Here is a 22,305-nt window from a genome sequence, read left to right on the forward strand (position 1 = left end):
AGGATTAAAGGACCACCATTAAATTTGACACAGATCTTCAAAAAAGTTATCACGAAATTTGACTTTTTTTAGATATCTGTGTCAAATTTAAAGATGATCATTTTGGATCCTACGCACATAGGTGTGGGAGGGTCTCATAGGATCATTACTCTAATTTCAATACTGTAAAGTTTTGTGATAGATTTAAATTATATTTTCATCTTTAGTTATAAAATTTAGAGAAATGATCTTATAGGATTCTCCGCCACACATGTGTGTAGGACTCCAAATGATCACTATTAAATTTGGCATCGATCTATAGAAAAGTCAAGTCCCACACTCATGTGATAACTTTTTTAGAGATCCGTGCCAACTTTAATAGTGATCCTTTGAGGTCCTACGCAAATGGGTGGAGGAGAGTCCTATAGGATCCTTATTCTATAATTTAAAGTATAAAAAATAGTGCAAATCAAGCAAAATCTTAAAAATCGATGGTCGAAAAATGTTTCACATGATGCACTATTTCTAAAACTTGAAATCCATTTTTTTCTCATGTCCATCTGTCTTGATGTCGAGATGATTAATTTGAGGATATTTGAGAATCAAAACAACCTGTTCTAGTGAAAGTTTTGAAGTAGGCTCCAATTTGATTGTTTAGAGCCTAGGCTCTATATAAAGTATTCTCTTTTTTTCAAACCCCGTGCCTTAATTTCTTAGACAAGAGGGGGACGAATTCATCAAACCCAACCACATGCCTCAATTACCTTCCACATCTCCAACGCCAAAAGATTTTGCTCTCCCGTGGGACTGTACTATTCATTTACTTTCTCACAAAAAACACATGTTAGAAATATTTTTTGGATATCAAAGTATTTGCGCATAATCTTGACTACCTGTAGAATAAATTAGAGAAACAAATTTTGAAAAAAACTGTGCATGTACTGAAAACAATTTACATCTCAAGAAAGTTTTTGTTTGAGTTTTTAAGGGCTAGATCCAAGTGTCACAAGACTAAAAAAATAAATGTTTTTAAAAAAAATTATCTTGTAATTTTATGTGGTTTTCAATTTTTTAGTTTAAAAGAATTATGCTAAATAAGTGTTTAGAACTAAAAGAATATATGATACAGTACGTTCCTATGGGAGCATAGAATAATCTTCTAATAAGTAAAGGCAGACAGAGTACAAATTGTGATTTGACTTTCCCATAGAAAAAAGAAAAACAAAAGGACGCTTGGCACTAAATATATTTTTTAAATATAATTTTATTTAAATTTTTAAAAAATATTTAATCTTTAACATAAAGATAAAAAAATAAATAAATTTTAAAAATTAAAAATAATAAATAAATTAAAAAAACTATTTGGACCGATAGTTACAATTGTTTTTAAATAGACCACCTATTTGCATCCATCTCATCTTTAAAATCTCATCTTTAAAATGGATGCTTTAAACCTCTCGACCTCGTACAAATGCGATCAACCTCATGTGAAACAATTGTCCAAAAAGTTAGTGTGATTAGACAGAATTTTCCTCACTAGAGAATCACACTATAGGGAAACTAAGGCAAAGAGATGAAATCACCGGGAATAAAGAGTTATCCATGCGTGGAAAAAGAAATCTTACAAGTTTGATATATGTTGTTGTTTTCAAAGAAGTCTCTCCTTATTCTATACGTGGAAAAAAAAATTCTTATAAATTTGGTAAATATTGTTATTTTCAAACAACTCTCCGAAGTGCCCCACACCTAATCATATGAAAATATTTTCACGTGTGCCAAACGTGCCTTAAGAATAAAATGTTATATCTTTTATTATAAAACCTCTAACATCTGTCGAGAAAATTGTTATGATACTAATTAGTAATTCATTATCTTGACCTTGTATGCACATATGTTTTTTAATACATCATCTAGAACGTCTATTTTTAAGATTTTTTTGTGTTCATAGGTGTGCTCGATCAACATAATTTTTTTTTAAAATGTTAACGGATTGATCAACATAATTAAGAGTCAAAAGAATATCATAGAGATTGTTGACAATAATATTGTATTTTTTGACAAAATTTAAAAACCCTAAACAAGCAAATTCAAGGTGCACCTCAGAAGTTCACTATATGAGACTGTTTAGATGCAAAAAACTGTCAAATCGATCATCTCAACCTCAAGATGTATGAGAATAAGAAAAAGTAGATTCAAGTCTTTGAAATAGTACATTTTGTAATGCATTTTATGGACCATCAATTTTTATGATCTTCAAGTGTTCGTAAACCTGCTTGATCTACACTATTTTTTAAGCTTTAAATTTTATAATTAGAGACGAAAACAAATTTTTAGCCCATCACATAGATTTCAAGTATTGAAATAACATCTTTCGATACTATTTGAAGGTACGGCTTACTTTGATTGTTTAGGTCCTTGGCCTGATACAAACCGGGATTGTGTACAATGAGACTATTTATCTTTGATACAATGAGGTCACAATTAGTTACAATCATACGAAATCTGATAACTTTTCAAAAAAACTTCTTTTGAAGTTTGAGTTTGGTCAATGAAATAAATGCAACTATCCAATTTTACATCCAATGGTCAAGATTAATTGTGACCACTTTGTACCAAAAGTAAATGATCTATGTGTACTTTTCCATACAAACGACACCCAACTTTAATAAGTATGTCGACTGATTAAAAAAAAAAACAAAACAAAAAATGCGTTGATGGTCAATATGCATGGTTTAGTCTATACATGTAGGTTGGAGACGAGAAAGACGCTATATGATCAACGTAAGGGACATCAAAAGAGAGAAAATTAGCAAACAATGATGTAGGGGCAGTGTTTCTACTCCTATAATACCGTATAAGAATATATTTTATTTAAATTACAACGAGCACTTCCTTTTTCGGTCCCCTCGATGGCCTGAGCGGCAATGATAACACCAGATATAAGAAAAATCATAACACCGGATATAAGAAAAATCACATCTTTTTTCATTTTTTCTTATAGAATACTTACTCTGTGCTCCGTGTGCATCTACTCCCTAGATTAAAACACCTAGCTACATCGGCTTTTTTAGTCTAAAATTTTGGGAACCATATAGCAATTACTAGATGGTTATAAAATAAAAATTTAAAATTTGAATTTTGCAACACTTAGATCTAGCCCTAAGTTGGATGGTCTCTATTCAATCTTGAGGCCAGTATTTTTTAAAAATTTTATTTCAGAAATTTTGTTGTTGAGATGGTTTCTAGAAAGCTGCAACTTTAAACAATCCAATTAACGCCCACCACCAAATTTTACCATAATATGTAATTTTGGTGTAAACAATTCTTAAGATTATCTGAAAAAATCTATTTTCACATCTAATTATAAAATTTTAAACTCTAAAAGTAGTTAAAATCAAGGAGATCTATAAACGTAAGAAAATCTTGAAAATAAACGGTCTAGATAGTGTATTGCAAGATATACTATTTATTTAGACTCAAAATCTTTTTTTTTTTTTTTCATATTCATACATCTCGATATCGAGATGATCAATTAAAGAGTTTTTCAGCATTAAAACAACCTTTTTCGATAAATTTATGAGGTGCATATTTAATTCTACATTTTAAAATTGCAATCTTATATAAACTTTTTCTAAAATTATATCCCTCAAATTTGAGATCTAAAAAGTATCTCTAACATGAATTTTACCCAACAAATAAATAGAAAGGATACTACTACAATTTTTTTTAAGCTCCTCTTCCTCCCGTCCAGTGTTTGTCAGATAGTTTATAATTATGAAAAAAAAAAAAAAAAAGGGTATTAAGGAGGAGGAGATCGTCGTAATTTTAGCCAAATATGTTCCCATACATATATGGTCAAAAGTCTCGTACGTAATTTCCTCACCAAAATTATAGCGAAGTAACGAGGAGAGAGAGAAAGAGAGCTTAGTGGATGGCCGCGGCCGATAAAGCGCCCTCGGGCCACGTGGTCAGCCACGCGGTGTGGCTGACACGGCGCGTGGCTGACACGGCCACGATATCTCCGCCACCCCAAATCTTAACACCAGGCACGCACTCTCTCTCTCTCTCTATAACTGGACACATAAGTTCAACACATGCTTTCTATACTTTGAGATTTTGAACTTTGACCCTCGCCTAATATTAATCACCAGAATCACAATAAATAATGTCAAATTACGCAAGAGTTTTGTTAGGAAACTCCATTTTTAGTGCAATATTTATTTAACCTGCTCAATATTTTTAAAACTTAGACAACTTTTTTAATCAAGGATATTATGGTATGAGTCAACCGATTCATTCATTCACAAGTTTTCTCTGCTTTTAACCCAAAGTTTCAGTTGATAATATGAACGATCGTGGTCATGAACACACAAGAAAAACTTAAAAATTTAGACATGGTATCTTTAATGTTCTCTTAGTTTTTGGTAAACAGATATTTTATTACAATTCATCTGATGTTTCACGTGTAAGAGATGCTACCAAATAGCTTAGACTAATAAAATACTTTTCCCTTCCTTAATGAGAGCTGGCCATGGGCCAAGTTTGGGCTGAGCCTGCTTTAGCTCAAACCCAGCTTGGGTCCCTGTAGGGCTAATCCGAGACTGCCCTTGTCCAAACAAGGCTGAAGATATATTCTTACTCAATCAATAAAAAGAGAGTTATGTGCCGTATTTTGAAAAAATCTTCTATGAGAGTCTAAGGCTTAAATATTCATGAATACATTTTTTAACAGAAGAGGCCTTAGCCCATGCATGATCCTGCCTAGGACCTTGACTAATCGACTCAAAGGAAAAAAACAATACAACATATATCGAAAACATAGGGTTGGGTCGGGTTAGTCGTGCCCCTGGCACAAGCCTAGCCTGGCCTTCTGGCCACATTTTGAGGCCCACGCTTTAGTTTTTAAGGGCCAGGGTGAACAAGCGGGCCTATTGCAGCCCTTATTGTTAATACAGGGGCAAAGTATAAAAAAAAAATTGGAGAAATAAAAATATTTAGTAAGTATGGTGGGAAGTGACATAACTTATATAATTGGTATGAATGTGAAATTATCACTTGGGATATGACAATTATATAGAGCATTGTTCCTTTTTAACCACTAATAAATGATATTGCCCTCTTATAAGAAGTAAATTTTACCCCCTTTAATGGCAAAAAGCCTAATACTCAAAAGATCATTCTTTGTATTAGAAACAAACGTCACGAGTACGTAGAAAATGTTGAGTAGGTTAGAAGAATAACCCATGAGTAGCAGTAGCCTAGAAAACCCAAAGCCTAGAAAATCTTAAAAAATTCTCTCCCACATCCAAACTACAAAAGAAAAAGCACTTTTGGTGCGAAAACCATGGCGTAAATAGTTAATTCCACCTAATATTTTGAAATTTAAGGCTCCAAAACTATTGAAAATTCGACGAGTTAGTAAAAATATCAACGTTCTACAAGATAAAATATTTATAAGGTTTGAAGTTGTTGTTTTTTCTATTATAATATCTTATGATTTGAAATATATATATTTTTTAGATCTATAATTGTTGAGGTCAAGATAATAAAATTGCACGACTTAATGTGCCAAAACAGCAACTGCAAGGTTTGAATTTAGCCATGTTTTTTGGACCTTGTCATTTTGCACCGTGGTGATGGAAAGAGTGGACCATAGAAAGCAAGCGATGAACCTGATAACATGTCCCAATAGTTACACATTATCACAGTCCATCCCATGATGATGAGTGTCGATGGATAGTATCAGCAAGATTGGAAACCACAACGTGGTAACTGTGAAGAGTCTCATGTTTCTTTGAAGTGACTTAGTGTCTATTAATCGTATAGATATACGGATTTGTCTTTTATAAACCAATTACAGATGATAAAATATAGAAATAAATCACAATTTTTCTATACTATACTCAGATTTACCATAATACAAGATATTGTATCTACCGTTTATAAATATACAAATTACAATATATACCTTATATATTAACCAGATACACAATATATATTTTCCTTTCATATGGTATCTATCCTTCTTGAATATACAAATTACAATATATACCTTCTATATTAATAATGGTGATGGAAAGAGTGGACCACAAAAAGCAAGCGAAGAACCAGATAACATGTCCCAATAGTTATGCGTTATCATGGTCCATAGCTTTTTTATTCCTTTTTTTGGGTGATTCAATGGGGAAGACATACCCCTACCCATTTTTTCATATAGCCTAGGGAGTTAGCTTTTTTGAAGGTGTCGCTGGGTGGTATCAGCAGAATTAGAAACCACAGCATGGTAACGGTAAAGAGTCTCAGGTTTCTCTGAAGAGACTTAGTGTCCATCAATCGTATGAATATACAGGTACCTACCATTCTTAAGTATACAAATTACAATATATACATTCTTTATTAATCAGATACACAATATATATTTTCCTTTCATATTGTATGTACCATTCATGAATACACAGATTACAGTATATACCTTCTATATTAGTAAGATATGAATATACATATTACAATATATACTTTTCTTTGGCGGTGCACCTTGACCCAATCCCTTCCTTATGACTATAGCTTTTCTATGGTCATATAATACAATCATATTGTGCTGTCCCTTTTGTCGAAGAACCATCTTTAATATAAAATAAAAAATTTGAAATTTGTTTGTGTAAAAAAAAGCATGAGGGGACCACGTGAAGGCATCAGTATCTCAATATTATCAACATTTATCATGCGGCACCCCTCACCATGTCATTTCTACGACCATGTAATAGGAACAGGAGGTAATTCCCCCTTGTGTTGAAGGAGCACTAATTATTAAAGAAACAGAAAATTGTTTTTTTTTTCTGTAAATTCTTGTTTCTAAATTAATGGCTACGAAACAAATCTTGAGTAGGATAATTCTTTCGAGAAGAAAAAAGAAGGAAGTTGTTTGGCTTAGTCATAAAACTCAATACGGGTGGAGTCCAGTTGGACCGGACCCAAAACCGAAAAAACAATAAGGAAGACCCGATTGGACTCAATCAAAAACGATATATATATATATATATATATAAATATAAATATAAATATAAATGTTATTTTATATATACATGTATTTAATATTATAATTATAAGTAGTTATATTTATTTAAATATTAATTAAATATTATATATTAAGTATTATTTATATAATAATACTATTCGTAGGGGTGAGACTTTTTCGGATCGAGTCCGAATCCACCTAGATTCAGATCTGGATCGAAATAATATACATCAGATCTGAATCCTTATCCCGATCCGAGCGGATCCTTAATATTTGGATCAAGATCCAAATCCAAAATTATATATAAGATCTGGATCTAGTTCCAGATCCAGATCATTTGCTACAAATTCCAACAAGAGGCGTGCAGTTGCGGTAAGCGTCAATGACACATGGCATATTTCTATAGAGCCGAGACTCTAAACAATCACATTCAAGCCTACTTCAAAAATTTTACTGGATGAGATTATTTTGATGCCCAAAAATCCTCAAATTGATCATCTTGACATCTAGATTCATGTATATAAGAAAAAAAATTAATTTCAAGTTTTGAAAATAGTGTATTTTGTATGTATTTTTTAACCGTCAATTTTCAAGATTTTCATAGATCTATCAATCTACACCATTTTTTACGCTTTAAAGTTTATAAATAAAGATAAAAATATATTTTAAGGCTATCACAAAGATTTCCAGTGTTGAAACCACATTTCTTGATACTATTTAAAGATAGGCTCTATACAAACAGTACCCTTCTCTTTTTGCTTTTTATTTTTGACGCTCTGAAGGTGGAGGGTAGGCGTCAAAGTTTGACACTTGAATTTTTCTTTTGCTTTTTTATTTTTGACACTCCCAAGGTGGATTGCACACCCTAGCGTTCTCAAAATTGAACCGGAACGATTAACTGGACATGGGCCCGAAAGTGGTTTAACTGGCCTAACCGGTTAATCGACTGATTTAACTACTCTATCCGGACAAGTCTGGGGCGGTCATAAAAGTGTTTAAAAAAATAAAAAAGACGCAAAAAAAAATCTACTAAAATATAAAGTTTAAGTTCTTGGGGGCCTAAGAACCCAAACTCTCCGAATGTTTTTGTCGATTATTGTTCCTAGTGATCACTATATACTATTAACTATTTATAACTTATTATATTTATATGATCCTTTAATTATATATTAAATAATAAATTTAATATATAAATTATATTTCAATAATTATATTAATAATATAATTTTATATAATATTATATGAGTAATGATCCTATAGGACCCTCCCCCACCCATGTGTGTACGACCCCAAATGATCACCATTAAAGTTGGCACAGATCTTTAAAAAAGTTATCACATGGGTGTAGGACTTGACTTTTCTATAGATATGTGTCAAATTTAATAGTGATCCTTTGAGGTCCGATACACATGGGTGGCGGAAGGTCCTATAAGATTATTTCTCATATTATATTATTATATAATAGTAAAATTATAAATTATATTATATTATATTAATAATACTAGTAATATTATATATTATATTGTATTATATTATATATTTATATTTATTTTACTAATGTAATTTGTATTATATATTATATATTTATATTTATATTATTATTTATAATATTATATATTATCTAAGTAATAGAGAAGAAACATACCCCAATCCAAAAGATAGCTTTTTCTTATTCCAAGTTTTTTTTAATTATTTTTTTGAATGAGCAAATGCTAAATATGAGAGATTTTGAGGATTTAAATATCCTGGATATGATCTCCAAAACACACCCAAATGACCTTAGTCCATCAAAACTTAGATATGCAAATGAAGGATTTGCATATCCTAGGTTCCCAAACTATCCATTAGGGCCTCGGCCTTATACAAACCACCCAGTAATATAAAACCATCATCGTGGTGGCCACAACTAATGCTAGTTATCAAATGTCAAATTGGACAACTTAAACTATGTCACAAAATTTGAAAAAAATATTCCATGAAATGTGACCTCTTTGTACAGCCTTCCGATTTCAAATCTAATAATCATAAATGATTGTGACCTTCTTGTGCAAAAGATAAATAGTCTTATTGTATATATTTACAGCTTTATTTCCTATATACACTTTTAATTTAAAAAATTTAATGGGATTGTTTACAAGGAGACCATTAATTTTTTATACAAGGTGGCCACAGTTACTTACAACTATCTTATGTGAAATATTATACAAGGTGGTCACAATTACTTACAACCATTTGATATGAAATCTGATAGCTTAAGTGTGTCACAAAGTTCAAGAAAATTTCTTTTAAAGTTTGAGCTTGGTCAATAGAATAAATAGATCCACCTAATTTCACATCTAAGGGTCAAGATTAATTGTGACCACCTTGTATGAAATATAAATGGTATCATTATATACTTTTCCAACTTTAATTCCCAATTTGGAGTCCGCATTCTACCCACAAAGAAAATATTTAATATTTGAACTCAATGGCGTGGTTAAAAAACAATTAAGATTTAAGACAATGCCCAAACTTTTCCTCCAAGCCATCAACCATTATTCACTTTTGGACAAAAACGTTTGGTAAAATGAAAAACTAGAATTTCTTCGCACCACAAAAGAAGAAAAGCATTTTCATTATGGTTTTGGTGAATCAGGGGGAGACAAACCATGAAGAACAAAACAAAAAACAAAGAATTAAACCATCAAATGCAGAAGTCATCAATGAGGTGCATGAATTCGACTTGACTTTTGACAAGGCAAGTAGAAAACAAAGGAGCAAAGATAGACTTTCAAGGGATATTAAACTCCTTTGGTAAAATTTATTAAATTATTTGTATTTTTTTATAGGCTTCTTGGTGCAATGCATGTGCCACCACCTACTCCAGTATTTTGCATTTCTAGAGGCCAACATACTTGAAGACATTGCAGGGTTTAGGCCATTGTTGATCGTTTCGAGTAAAATAATTTCATGTGTTTTTTTTTTATTCCAAGTAAAACAAAATGTTAAAGTAGCTTGTAAGTTCAACGAAAACCAAGCTTCCTGTCCCAAACAAAGCCAGTAAAGGTTCTATCAATTGGCCAAAAAGATTATAATGCACAGTGTGCTAAGACTCACCTCAGCAAAGGAACTCTCCCCCTGACCAAAGTGGGTTATCTAGTTGAGACCTTAGGGCTAGGCTGCCCTACTCATGTTTAAAAAAGACATTAGTGCTATTTAATGCTTTATGTGGGTCATGTCATATTTCTTGTTGATGATGTCACATCCCTCTTAATAACCAAAACTACATTATTAAAAAAATGTTCCAAGTACAAAATAAGGGTATATAAGTGTCCAAAATTTGTTGAGTATAATTATAAAGTGGTCTATAGTGTGAGCACTTTAATTGTTAAAAATAATTAATGCTCTATATAGATGATGTCAAACTTCACATAAATAACGTCATTCTTCAATTTAATAAATAATTTATTACTCTCAATAATTTTTACTTTATCTATGATTAATAACTTAAAAATACCCCTAGATAAAAAACCACTATACTATGAAATAATGGTTTCAACTATTAAAAAATATTGAGTAAAATATTAAGTATATTAAAAAAATACTCAAATAAAAATTTTAAAAAATATAATTTAAAATTGTCTTCAAATAAGTGATTATAAACCATGTACCGCAGTTGTGAGTGATAATGATTGTTGACTATGATCTATAACCCACGATGAGTACGACATAACAAAGGCCAAATTGTAGGATTTCTTAATCTTCTTTGACATGTGATAAGTACTTTCTTAGGGTGTCAAAACATGTTGTTTCAACAGCAAATTTTTTTATGATAGCTTGAAAATCTATTTTTATATCTTATTATAAATTTTAAAGGTTAAAAAATAATGTAGATCCAACAAATCTATAAACACTTGAAAATCTTGAAAAAAGAAATTGGGTGAGTCAGTGGGGAAAAAAATTTAAGTGAGTCGGTAGTAGGAATTGAGCCCCGGACGTAGCATTGCAAATAGTCAACTGCTAACCAATTAAACCTCGGCTCTTTTCCAAAAATCTTGAAAAAATGACGGTCTACATAATAGCTTACAATATATATTATTTTTAAGACTTAAAGTCTAATATTTCTCACATTTATAAATGTAGAGGTCGAGATTATTTAATTGAAGTTTTTCAGCATCGAAACAACCTCTTCTAATGAATTTTTGAGGTGTTTGACCTTTTCCATGTGCATAGAATAAGTCTCTCTTTAACTCCTTATATAGACCTTTTCCATGTGCATAGGATAAGTCTCTCTTTAACTCCTTATAGTACTAATATTTTGGAGTATACATACTCCAATATTCATGAACTTGGCTCCTTTCCGAGCCGAGTAACTTAGGCAAGTCCGAATTGACTTGCTTAAGTATTTATTGTACAGGTAAAAAAATCCGCAACAATACGAAAATTGTTTAAAATAAATAAACTTAATAAAAATCAAACTAAGTATTTATTGGCCTCTATTTGCTGAGGTTTTAGGAGAGTGAAAGGGAAAACTCAGCTGCTGTCTTTTCATAGAGAGAGGAAGTGGCCAAAGCTAGGGTTGAGGGCCTAGCCTGCTATTCAAAGAAGATAAAAACCAGAGGCGCATGCATTATTTTGTAAAAATAATATTTTGTAAAATAAGTCCCATATGCAGTCTTCTGAGATTTTTGAGGAAGAAAGGCGGAGTTTGGCTGTCTTTGAGAGATGATGGGAGGGTCTGAGCCACTGTTTCTAGAGAGAAAAATCCTATGAATAGAAACAGGTTAGAGAGAGACATAAATCAAGGAGGAGAAAGATTACAAAATAATATTTTGTAAAATAAGTCCCATATGCAATCTTCTGAGATGAGGAAGAAAGACGGAGTTTGGCTGTCTTTGAGAGATGAAGGGAGGGCCTGAGCCACTGTTTCTAGAGAGAAAAATCCTACTAAGCGTGAATAGAAAGAGAGAGACATGAATAAGGGAGGAGAAAAAGGGTAAAGCAAGAAGGATACGAGAGAAAAGTAGGGAGGAGAGGGAAGAGCGTGAGGGTTAGACAGAGAGGCGCGAGCGGGTAAAGTTTTAAGAGAAACACGACTCAAGAAAAAAATATTTGAGTCTTACTAGAATATTTTCGGCTCGTTGTTTTGGGGTAAAGTGAGCTCTTTTTTAAAGAGCTAGACATTTTTATGAGGTTATCCAAACGGTTCTTACCTTCTACTTTAATCTTTTTTTTCTTGTCATTTGAAAATATTGTAATTTTGGGTACATCCAAACTGGCACTTAGATTGCAAAACATATATATCGTCCATGAGCAACTGAAAATATATCAAAATTTGGAGAGAGAACGTCCTATTGATCTGTATTTGAATTACAATTAATAAAGGTGACGATTTGAGGTAAGTGAGCCATGCTAAGTGCTCTCTACATTATACTATCAGTGTAAATGCTAAACAAACCCATTCTCTCTCTCTCTCTCTAATGGGTGGTTGTATTACAGTTGGCCCAGTATTCATCCACAAGCTTGGCAAAGGAAGAGTTGGTTTCCATGAGTCCAGACGGGTTATCATATTCCAAGAGCTTACCTGTCAACGCAAGTCATGCAAAACTCAGTTATAAAAACCTGGGTTTATGTCGTCCTTATTAACCAAGCATAACAGTTTTATGCAAATAGCAACACCAAAAATTAAAAATAAAAGAAAAAGGATAAAAATAAAAGAAAAATGAAAATAATAAAACTGCCCTATCTTGTTTGAGCTAATCAATCTACTTACATTAAACATAATCATAACTTTGAAAGAAAGTTCAAGATTTCAAATTTTGGAAAATAGTTGTAGGTTGTATTGTGGGAAGGGGGAAAGCCCCTACCAATCATTTGGCCTCCAAGTTCGGTAGAGATATTTGAGGCCCAAAATTTAAATGAATTTCCATTAAATTTGACCAACTCTCTATGTCCAGCCAAATTTAGACACTTTTTTGGGTATGTTGCAAATGAATTATAGATTAGAACTTTATGTTGCTGTCATAATTTGACTCATTTTCTTGCAAGAAATTCACCTCAAAAAGAGTAACAAAGAAATCAATAAAATGTGTCCCTTGAATAAAATGGGGAGTGGCCTATATTTTTCTAATAACATTACTATGATAACAAATTAATGTTATAAAAACTGGATGAGGCTGGGCAATTCAACATAGTATGGATCAAATTGAATGCTCAAGTAAAAAACAGTTTCTTCCCAGAAACTAACTAGAAAACAGGTGCGAATTGGGGAACAGGCCAAGCCAACTGAACCATGACCATACAGTTTTCATGAATGAACCACTTTGGGGTGACCTATAGGACATAGCGCTGTTTCATAATTTGTGGTGCCCACTCTCAAAAGTAATATAATACATGGAGATCAACATGTTATAGCTGATTACTTGCAACTTATATCTGATTGCTAGCACATTAAATAAGCTGATTCTCATAAGTTTATATCTTGTAACTTCCAATAACTCATCTGATTGACAAATAATTTTTGTGTTGAAGTGTCTGCTTAGGCCTGGTGTACACACAATAAATGTGGATCAGCTTAATATCCAGGCTTTATGATTTTTCTTTCATTTTTTTTTGTTGGTGACATGTTAACGGGCTTTCCTTCTTTTTTTTTTTCTTTTTTTTTTGTGACATGTTAACAGGTTAGGAATGGAACCTTGATGCCAAAATGTGGCTCTGCCACCCTTACCACGTAGGCCAAGGGCTTACTCATCAAGCTTTATGTGTTGTTTTAGACTTTCCAATGTAGATTAACAAAATTTGATTGGCATGAACGGGGAATGGTAGTTGCCATCTAAATCTTTAGTAGAGGTCAGAATACTTCACTCAATTAAAAGCATGTTAAACCAATATTGATATGTATCTATCTGTCTATGTGTGTGAAGATGTGTGAATATACAGAAAAGAATCCTGAGAGCATACCATAAGAAAGAACCATGGCGAGATCACTATCAGTGACTGTAGGGACCCTATGCGCCACTGTTATCACCGTACAGTTTGAGAATTCCTTTCTTATGACCTTTTGGAGAACAAAATCAGTGGCAGAATCAGTGGATGCAGTTGCCTCATCAAGAACTAATATCTTATTCTTTTTTAGAAGGAGAGGAGCTGCCTCTGACCAGCACTCCCTCCTTCATCGCTCACTATCAATATCAAAAGCAAAGGACCTAAAGGGTAAATCTAAAATCCAAGGTCTTAGCATTTCTCTAGCTAAAAAAAAAGACCACATGATCCCATAAGAAGAATTAGTGTACCAGTTGAATCGAGTAAGTTTGGGAGGCCCTGGATGGTGGTCTTCAGTTGGCACTTCTCGATGGCCTGAAACAAATCATAGCAGTAGAGTTACACATGATAAGTTCAACCATCTACAATTAACTACTAAACGAACACTTCATGTTGGCACACAGATAAATATATCCTGAAAAAGAGGAAATCAGCCATATTTTGGTGCGGATTGTACTCACTCCTACAATAGTATGAATTCAAATTCATCAGTTAATACTGTATAGAAATACATCCTCTGAGTCGAGATAATCCTTTCCGAAATGACCTCTGAGGATCTCCAGTGATTGTTGACTGGGATACTAGTAACCCATGTGTATGTGTGTGTGCGGGCATGTGTTTTCAGCCTCAGTGTGTTTGTGTGTGTCACGTTAGATATGTGTGTAGAGTGAAAGAGCAGCTTGGAGACGTATACAAGGTACATTACTTTGGCAATGCCTAAGATTTTAAAATTTTAGTTCGGAGATTGATATGTAAATGCGAGTGTAAGTTTGCAAGCTTGAGTCTGATCATGGTTCTGTACATTGAACCACCGAAGGTCTGGGATTTCTATTCATTTTATTAATACGCAACACAATTGCATAAATATTATACTAAAAAATTATGCTCTTCTATTTTATGGAACACCTTGAATACGATATTGATATCTTTTCCCAGAACGGGATTGGTATCTAAGATCAGCTGGTTTTAGAGATCTTTAAACTCACCTTCTCCATATCTCATGGTCGCTGTATACGCCTAGAGGGTCCAAGTTACTCCTTATAGTACCCTTGAAAAGAGTTTGCTCTTGGGGTATAATGCTAAGCTTATTTCTTAGATCCCTAAGACCAATGGAGAATATGTCCAGTCCATCTATAAGGATCTTCCCACTTGCCTGCTCAACCAGACGAAATAGGGCGCTTAGCAGTGTTGTTTTTCCGCTACCTGTTCTTCCGACCACTTCCACTCTTTTTCCAGCCTCAAATGTGCATGTAATCCCTTTAAGAACTAGTGGAGAATCAAGTCGATACTTTATCTGTGAGAAAGTAGATAAATGAATACATAACATAATTATCAGAACATGGATAGCAACAGAGAAACATAATGGTGGTTCCCTGTATCAAAATTTCCCATGTTTATGCTGTTTACAAGTTTAAATCAGAAATATTGCTACCTTAACAAAGGAAGCTAGAAGATGGCAGAGAATACTAGTCATGTACTAATGAGCGGCCATAAAAGGAATTAAAAAAAAAAAAGAAAAATACTTACAATGTTTACAAGAAATATTGATCATTGAAAAGATTTTTAGTGAAACGAGTTTATCTTTGGCAAAGCGAGCCAGGATATGAGAGTAAGCAACAGCCAATGCACATCACAAGAATTTGAGCAAAAAAAACGATTTTGATTAGGAATGCGGTTAATACAGGACTTTGCAAAGGTTTTCATCACGTTGAGGTCCTGCAAGTCTATTCTCCCTTTGACAGGCCACGAATGTGGTGGCCTGTGATCATCTACAATTGCTGCTGGTTCCAAAGGAAGGTTCATGAATTGCTTTAGACGCTCAACTGAGATGATGTAGTTGCTTTAGAGATAAAGGCCTGCAACTCCTGTACAAACAAGCCTACCAACAGTTCATGGTCCTAAATGAAAGCCAAAATATCATCTATACAAAAGTAAAATGCAAGCCACCTCCTAATTCACCACAAGAAGCATGAAAATGTAGAAATATATCACATATTAGAGAGCATACCAGGAGTTATGGAACCCTTCGGGAGTGAAACAAGGAGAATTGTGGCAGGGAATACAATGACATTTTATAGTAGTTCCACTCTTAAAAGCAACCACTCCATGGCAGCATTTGTATAAAAAAAGACTCTTGCATCAGTATCTATAAGCTTCAGATTTTGGTGGATGAACCTTTCCATGACTGAAAAAGCCCTTATTGTAACCACACCCAAAGACGTCTCTGCTGCATAGTTCACAACAGGTGCCTTTGTTGAACCATTAAGCCTTACTAGTTCTCTTGCAGATGACAGGTGGTATCTCTTCATAAGCAAAAATAAAATGCTTACTATAGATTTTGCAAAATAAAAAACTTAGCGATGTACGAGTCAAATTTTGCAATTCATAAACTGACGAGCAGTGTTTCGAAACTCGCCTAAGGCCAGGTACTCGGCCTTGGCCCGAGGCGAGTTATTCCTGTGAGTCCAAGCAGACCCGAGTACTGTACAGGGCCAAAAGCCCTTGAAAAATAAAAAAATAAGAAAAACATTAAAAATCCAAGATACCTGCTCACAAAAAGAAAAGAGGAAAGCAAGGTGAGAGAGAGAGAGAGAGATTACTTGAAGACACTATGTAAGTAACATGACAGGAATAACCACTACCAGAACTTTCCATGTCACAATACACATTATGATAAGTATCAATATCAGATCAAGCAAAGGGCACATACAGAAATTAATGGCATATGGTATGTCAAAGTCTAACAAGCCCATGTCAGACGATGCCTTCAAAGTCAAAGAGATTCCATTAAATCACAAAATCAAAAGGCGCACACACACAAAACAACAACTGACAAGACTCCTTACCCGTGTTAAAATCCTCCCGATAGCTGTGGAGTCAAAGAATAGCATGGGAGCTTGAAACACTGAGTCCATGAAACCAGTGAAAAAGGCCTTTGAGGCCCGCAGTCCTAGATGAGTTATGAACAAAGCTCTGAAGTAAACAAAGACTATGCTCAAAATGGACAGCCCAGTGTATACTCCAGTTAAAATTACATTTGTAATCTGGGGAAGAATAACAGCTACTGCCAGCCAGTAAGTTGCTATGGACACTGAATAGAAGAAAACCACTTTAGCAAGAAAAATAAGAAGAGAACCCTCAGCAATATTATATAATCCATATAAGGCTTCCACCCCACATCTCCAATCTCCTTCTCTTCTTCATTGGTTAGTTGGATAGGTGAGCAAGCATTTGTTTCAATTTCCACTTCACTTTTTCCTCTTGGAAATGGGAAGCTATTGGGTGAGTCTAATCCTTGCTTATGTGTTTCAAGCAAACCTTGTTTATTTGGATTTTCCAAGGCTGTCATGGCTTCTTGATGAGCATTTACAAGCCGTCCGAATTCCATCCCTGTCCTCAGGAGATCATTGTAGCTTCCTGACTGTGTAATTTTTCCACCTTCCAAAACCTTACGGCAGTTTGAAAATCAATATAAAGTATACTTGCAGAGCTTGGAATAGAATTACTAGTAAATGCAGTTTTTGATATTCAAAGTTGACAACGCCTAGAACAAACTTAATAGTAAACTTAAGCAATGATATCATAACTTAGGAAAGTCTCGAATGCAATAGTAAATGTTAACTGATGAAATTCTAATCATAGATTATGGGAGAGACTTGCTAATAAGTGTAATTCATGAAAGTGCATTTGGCAGAATCTTGATGATACTTAGTATTGCATTTTATTGAATTACAGTAAGCAAAATCTTGAAAACATTTACTAGTAAAATTAGAGTGATAAGAGAAGAAAGATTACCATAATTTCATCATCTTCTGCCAGGAGCTCGACTTGGTGTGTCACGAGAATCACAGTTTTCTTTTCCAAGGCCTTTTTGACACAATCCTGCAGTAGCTTATGTGACATAAGAATTCTATCACATGTAATATATAAAAGTGAAGAAGATTGTACTCTATAATGCAATAACTACAGAAGGCCCTAATCCATTGGGGGTAATCACCATCCAATGAAATGATACAGCTATAGAGAGAGAGTTGGAATCACAATTGGTATCATGTCCTGTTTTGTTCGGTCTCATTCTCTCTATAAGCATTTATCAATTCACTTGATGGTTATCAGCCTAATGGACTACGTCTATGAGCATATAGTTCATCAATTATGTTATATTTCACCAGTTTGATATGATATGATCATTATTTGTACCTGATTGCAAAAGTTTTTTAATGAAAAGAAGCACATGTATGGATCATTATAAACCCAATGACTCCACCAAATAAAAAATAAAGGAATACTTGTCGCTGAGGGAACTGGTTTTCTTACGTTGAAAAGGATGGCCGCTGTGTGGGCATCGACTGCACTGAAAGGATCATCAAGAAGGTAGATATCAGCATCGTTATACACTGCTCTGGCAAGCTGAATCCTTTGTTTCTGACCCCCACTCAAGTTGAGTCCTCTCTCTCCAATCTCTGGGAGGTCACTATGATCAAAATTTTCAAGATCCTTATCCAAAGCACAGACTCTTATGGCATTCTCATAACTGGTCTTATTCATTGGCTTCCCATAGAGTATATTATCGCGAATAGTCCCACTTTGTATCCAAGCTGTTTGAGCAACATAAACAACAGATCCATAACCTCAACCTACAATTTTACACAAAAAACAAAGTCAGTAATTCAATTCTGTAGAGGGAAACAGCCAAATGGTGAATTTAATATCTATTGGAGCTCATTATTTTTACTAATAAGCTAATTCAAGATAATGAAACCATTATTGTTTGAAACCCGAATGAGTGGGGTGAATCATCCACCCCAAAGATCCGTGTCGGACTGCCAGATTGCCAATCTAGATAGGTCCGAATCAGCTATCCCGAAAATTATTAGAAAACAAAAAAATAATAAAATAATAAAATGGGTTTTTCTTTTTATTGGTTTTTGGGTGGGTGTGTTTACAAGGTCAGTCCCTCCTATGGTGCACAGACTCTCGATGTTGGTCGCTTCATCTTCTGATTCTAGAGAGGGAACATCTTCAAGAGCTAAAGGTTTCGAGTAGCCTACACGTAATAGAGGATCGACCCAAGAAAATGTTAGCCGGCTTGAGAAGCCAATTCCACCACTTGGGTTTGTTTCTTTTTGGCCCGTTTTGCTCCGTAGAGATAGTGATAAGCTCTGGTCTCCTGTTTTATTAGAAAGAAAGTGTGTGACGAGCTTTGAAGCACAAATCAGAAGCAACAAGTTTATAGGCCATGAAACCAGTTCCAAGACTGCAATTGTACGTCTTTTCGCCAAGAGCATCAGGTTTAGAGCCAAACGAGAAGAGATAAGGAAAAATTGTACATACCCTCAAATACTTTTGATACTACCCAACTAACCGCAATTCTATTTAATTTTCGTACTCCCACCCCTAACCAACTAACCGCAATACTATTTAATTTTTGTACCCCCACCCCCACCCCCACCCCCACCCCCAGCCTTACCCTTACCCTTACCCTTACCCTTTGTTTCAACCTATGTTTCTAAAATGTGACGCCCAATATCTACTAGTCTGACACAAAATATTTTGGAACGAATTCTGACATGAAATATCATTCTGATATAAAATATGCCTAAACCGGCTCTGGATTTTTAAATTCTACCGGTCCAGTGCAAAATGCATTCGGCTTATATTGAAATTGTGTCAGTCCGACACTTTTATGTCGAACTGGATTCTGTATTTAGAAGGTGAGAAATGTGAGCTAAAATGAAGGTATTTTTGTCCATAAAGCCAATTTTCTTGGGGGTAGATGTTAAAATATTTAGTGTTGGATTAATAGTGTGATATAAAAAATATTTATTTTTGAAGAGAACAAGTATGCCTGGAAAATTCAATTTAGAGGGTACGTATAATTTTCCCTCTCTTAAACACAGATATACAATTTTTACTTTATCACATACACAGATAGAACAGCACGAGAAGCACTACCATATGCATGGTTTTGGGCACATACACTATGCTGCCTCAGAAGCAAAGTCTACATTTACTCCCTCGGTCTAAAGACTTGCCTTGGAGATTTTTTTCCTTTTGAAACTTTGGAAATCACCTAACAATCACTAGATGATCATTCTCATTTCAAATTTGAGCTTTCTAACGCTTTGACTTCAATCTAAAAATTGGACGGTCTCTATTCAATCTTGAGAGATTATTGTTTTCACATACATAGAAGGTGCAATTGGATGGCGTGGATTAAAAGGCCGCAATGGACTTACTATATCCGCTGTAGTACCGCAACAGACATAGCATGTCCGTAATGGTATTTTTTCATACAAAAGAACATAGGAAATCGCCACGGCATCCGTAGATCCGTAACGGTCTTTAAGGAAACACTGCCACGGACATAACATATCTGTGGCGAGACGAAATACTATTCAATTTTGCTTATAACCATTATAGTTGAAAATGTTATATCTCCAAGACTTAGGCCACTAAAATTAATCCTAGGTTGATAAAAACCTGAGGAAGTAAATGGACAACATTACCTCCGAGGCAATATAATATCCTTTGGCTATGGATTTTATGTTGTATCATTGCGCATACACACCAGAGATCTAATGCCCAACAACAATGGCTTCTAAGATGGACAACAGTTGAAATCACTAGATGATCATTCTCAAAAGTAAAAATTTCAAATTTAAGCTTTCTAACAATTAGGCCTCAATCTAAAAATTGGACAGTCTCTATTCAATCTTGAGAGATTATTTTTGTCACATGCGTAAAAGGTTCAATTGGATGGCGTGGATTAAAAGACCGTAATGGACCTACTATGTCCGCTGCGGGATCTTAACAAACATAGCATGTCCATAACGGTATTTTTTCATGCAAAAGAACACAAAAAACAGGTACGGCACCTACAGATCCGTGGCGGTCTTTAAGAAAAAACTGCCACGGATACAGCATGTCCGTAGGGAGATGAAATACTATTCAATTTTGCCTATAACCGTTCTAGTTGAAGATATTATATCTCCAAGACTTGAGCCACAAAAATTAATCCTAGGTGGATAAAACCGAGGAAGTAAATGGACAGCAATGCCCCCGAGGGAATATAATATCCTTAGGCTATGGATTTTATGCTGTATCATTGCGCATACACATCAGACATCTATTGCCCAACATCAATGGCCTCTAAGATGGACAGCAGTTGAAATCAATGTCCGCTAAATTTCAAAGCTACCATAATTAATCTCCACCATCTGTCCTTCAGAATAGACGCTCAATGACCCTCCAGTATATCGTATAGTGCATGATATAATTGGGCAAAAATAGTACAAGTCACGAATGGACGTTCGATGACTATTAGACATGAAATTAGTCTTTATAACTCTCAAAGTTCAAAAAAAATAAAGTAAATAAATAAAATATAATAATAATAATAATGGAACCTTGAATTTTATCATATCCATTCTTTGCCAAATGATAAAAAAAATTATTAAAAAATGTATTGCAAATAAAATCCTTTATTTTTTGAGATTTGATATAATATTTTTTTAAAAAATTGAATTCTTTCTAAAATAACCGGTTGGTTCGCCAAAACCGACCGAAACCAGCTAGCCGGCTCCGATCTAATCAAGTCTAAGTAACCAGGCAGCTAGAATTCAAACCGCCTGATTTTTCGAACACTGTTTGGGAGTGAGTACTGGCTTTATAATAAAAATAAAAAAAATAAAAATAAATAAAGAAAAGAAAGAATGAATGGATCTTATAGTGTAGAATCTCGAAATTTTGAATAAGGATCCTATAGATGCGTGTACGATGCGCAATGAGATGAAAAAATTTAGAATTTCGTTCACAAGGAAGCAAGCACGTAGAATACACAAGTGATCTTTCCAGATCAAATGAACGGTGATTTGTACCTATTTGACTCCAAAAAGTTTACCAGGAAACTGATGCACTATAATTGCATGGTCCATACCGATTTAAGACAACAGGGAATAGTGAACTGCCCAAATCACCTTTAAAATGAAATCCAACTTATAAAGATGCAACTCCGAAAAACTCTAGTTTAAAACTTACTATTCATTTCACAAATTTAATCAATATCGAAAAATATGAAAAAAAATGCAACCGGAATTTCTCAGGTTGATGCTTGGGCACTCGAGGGTTTGAAGAGGTAGAGGGTTGAGCGAGAGACGAACCAAGAGAAAGAGGACAGCACGTAGGGCGGTTCGAGGTCCCCATCTTCAAACCGCACTGTATTTGTTAGTTTTTTAGGAAACCAGTGGCTGGGGGCCTCGGACCGCTTAGGAACTAAGGCCTGCTCAGTT

The 22,305-nt window shown here is 34.2% G+C and overlaps 1 long non-coding RNA gene and 1 pseudogene across 3 annotated transcripts; both read right to left on the bottom strand.

The window, feature by feature from the left end:
- Positions 1-12,190: 12,190 nt before the first annotated feature.
- Positions 12,191-16,556, bottom strand: LOC18443567 (uncharacterized). 3 transcript variants are annotated; one of them, XR_016055827.1, is made up of 5 exons: positions 16,023-16,556; positions 15,001-15,879; positions 14,266-14,329; positions 13,934-14,030; positions 12,191-12,557 (listed from the first exon to the last, which is right to left on the bottom strand). It is a non-coding gene; the product is annotated as an uncharacterized LOC18443567 (long non-coding RNA). The 3 variants fall into 3 exon arrangements; XR_016055828.1 differs by lacking the exon at positions 12,191-12,557 and having other exon boundaries at positions 13,568-14,030; positions 15,001-15,308; positions 15,542-15,879; positions 16,023-16,553; XR_016055829.1 differs by lacking the exon at positions 12,191-12,557 and having other exon boundaries at positions 13,568-14,030; positions 15,001-15,308; positions 16,023-16,541.
- A 44-nt stretch (positions 16,557-16,600) lies between these two features.
- Positions 16,601-17,598, bottom strand: LOC148781914 (ABC transporter C family member 8 pseudogene; annotated as a pseudogene).
- Between the last annotated feature and the right edge of the window lie 4,707 nt (positions 17,599-22,305).

Source organism: Amborella trichopoda, chromosome 5, assembly GCF_054954075.1.
Source record: "Amborella trichopoda isolate Santa Cruz 75 chromosome 5, AtrichopodaSantaCruz75HAP2 v2.0, whole genome shotgun sequence".
NCBI lineage: Eukaryota > Viridiplantae > Streptophyta > Magnoliopsida > Amborellales > Amborellaceae > Amborella > Amborella trichopoda.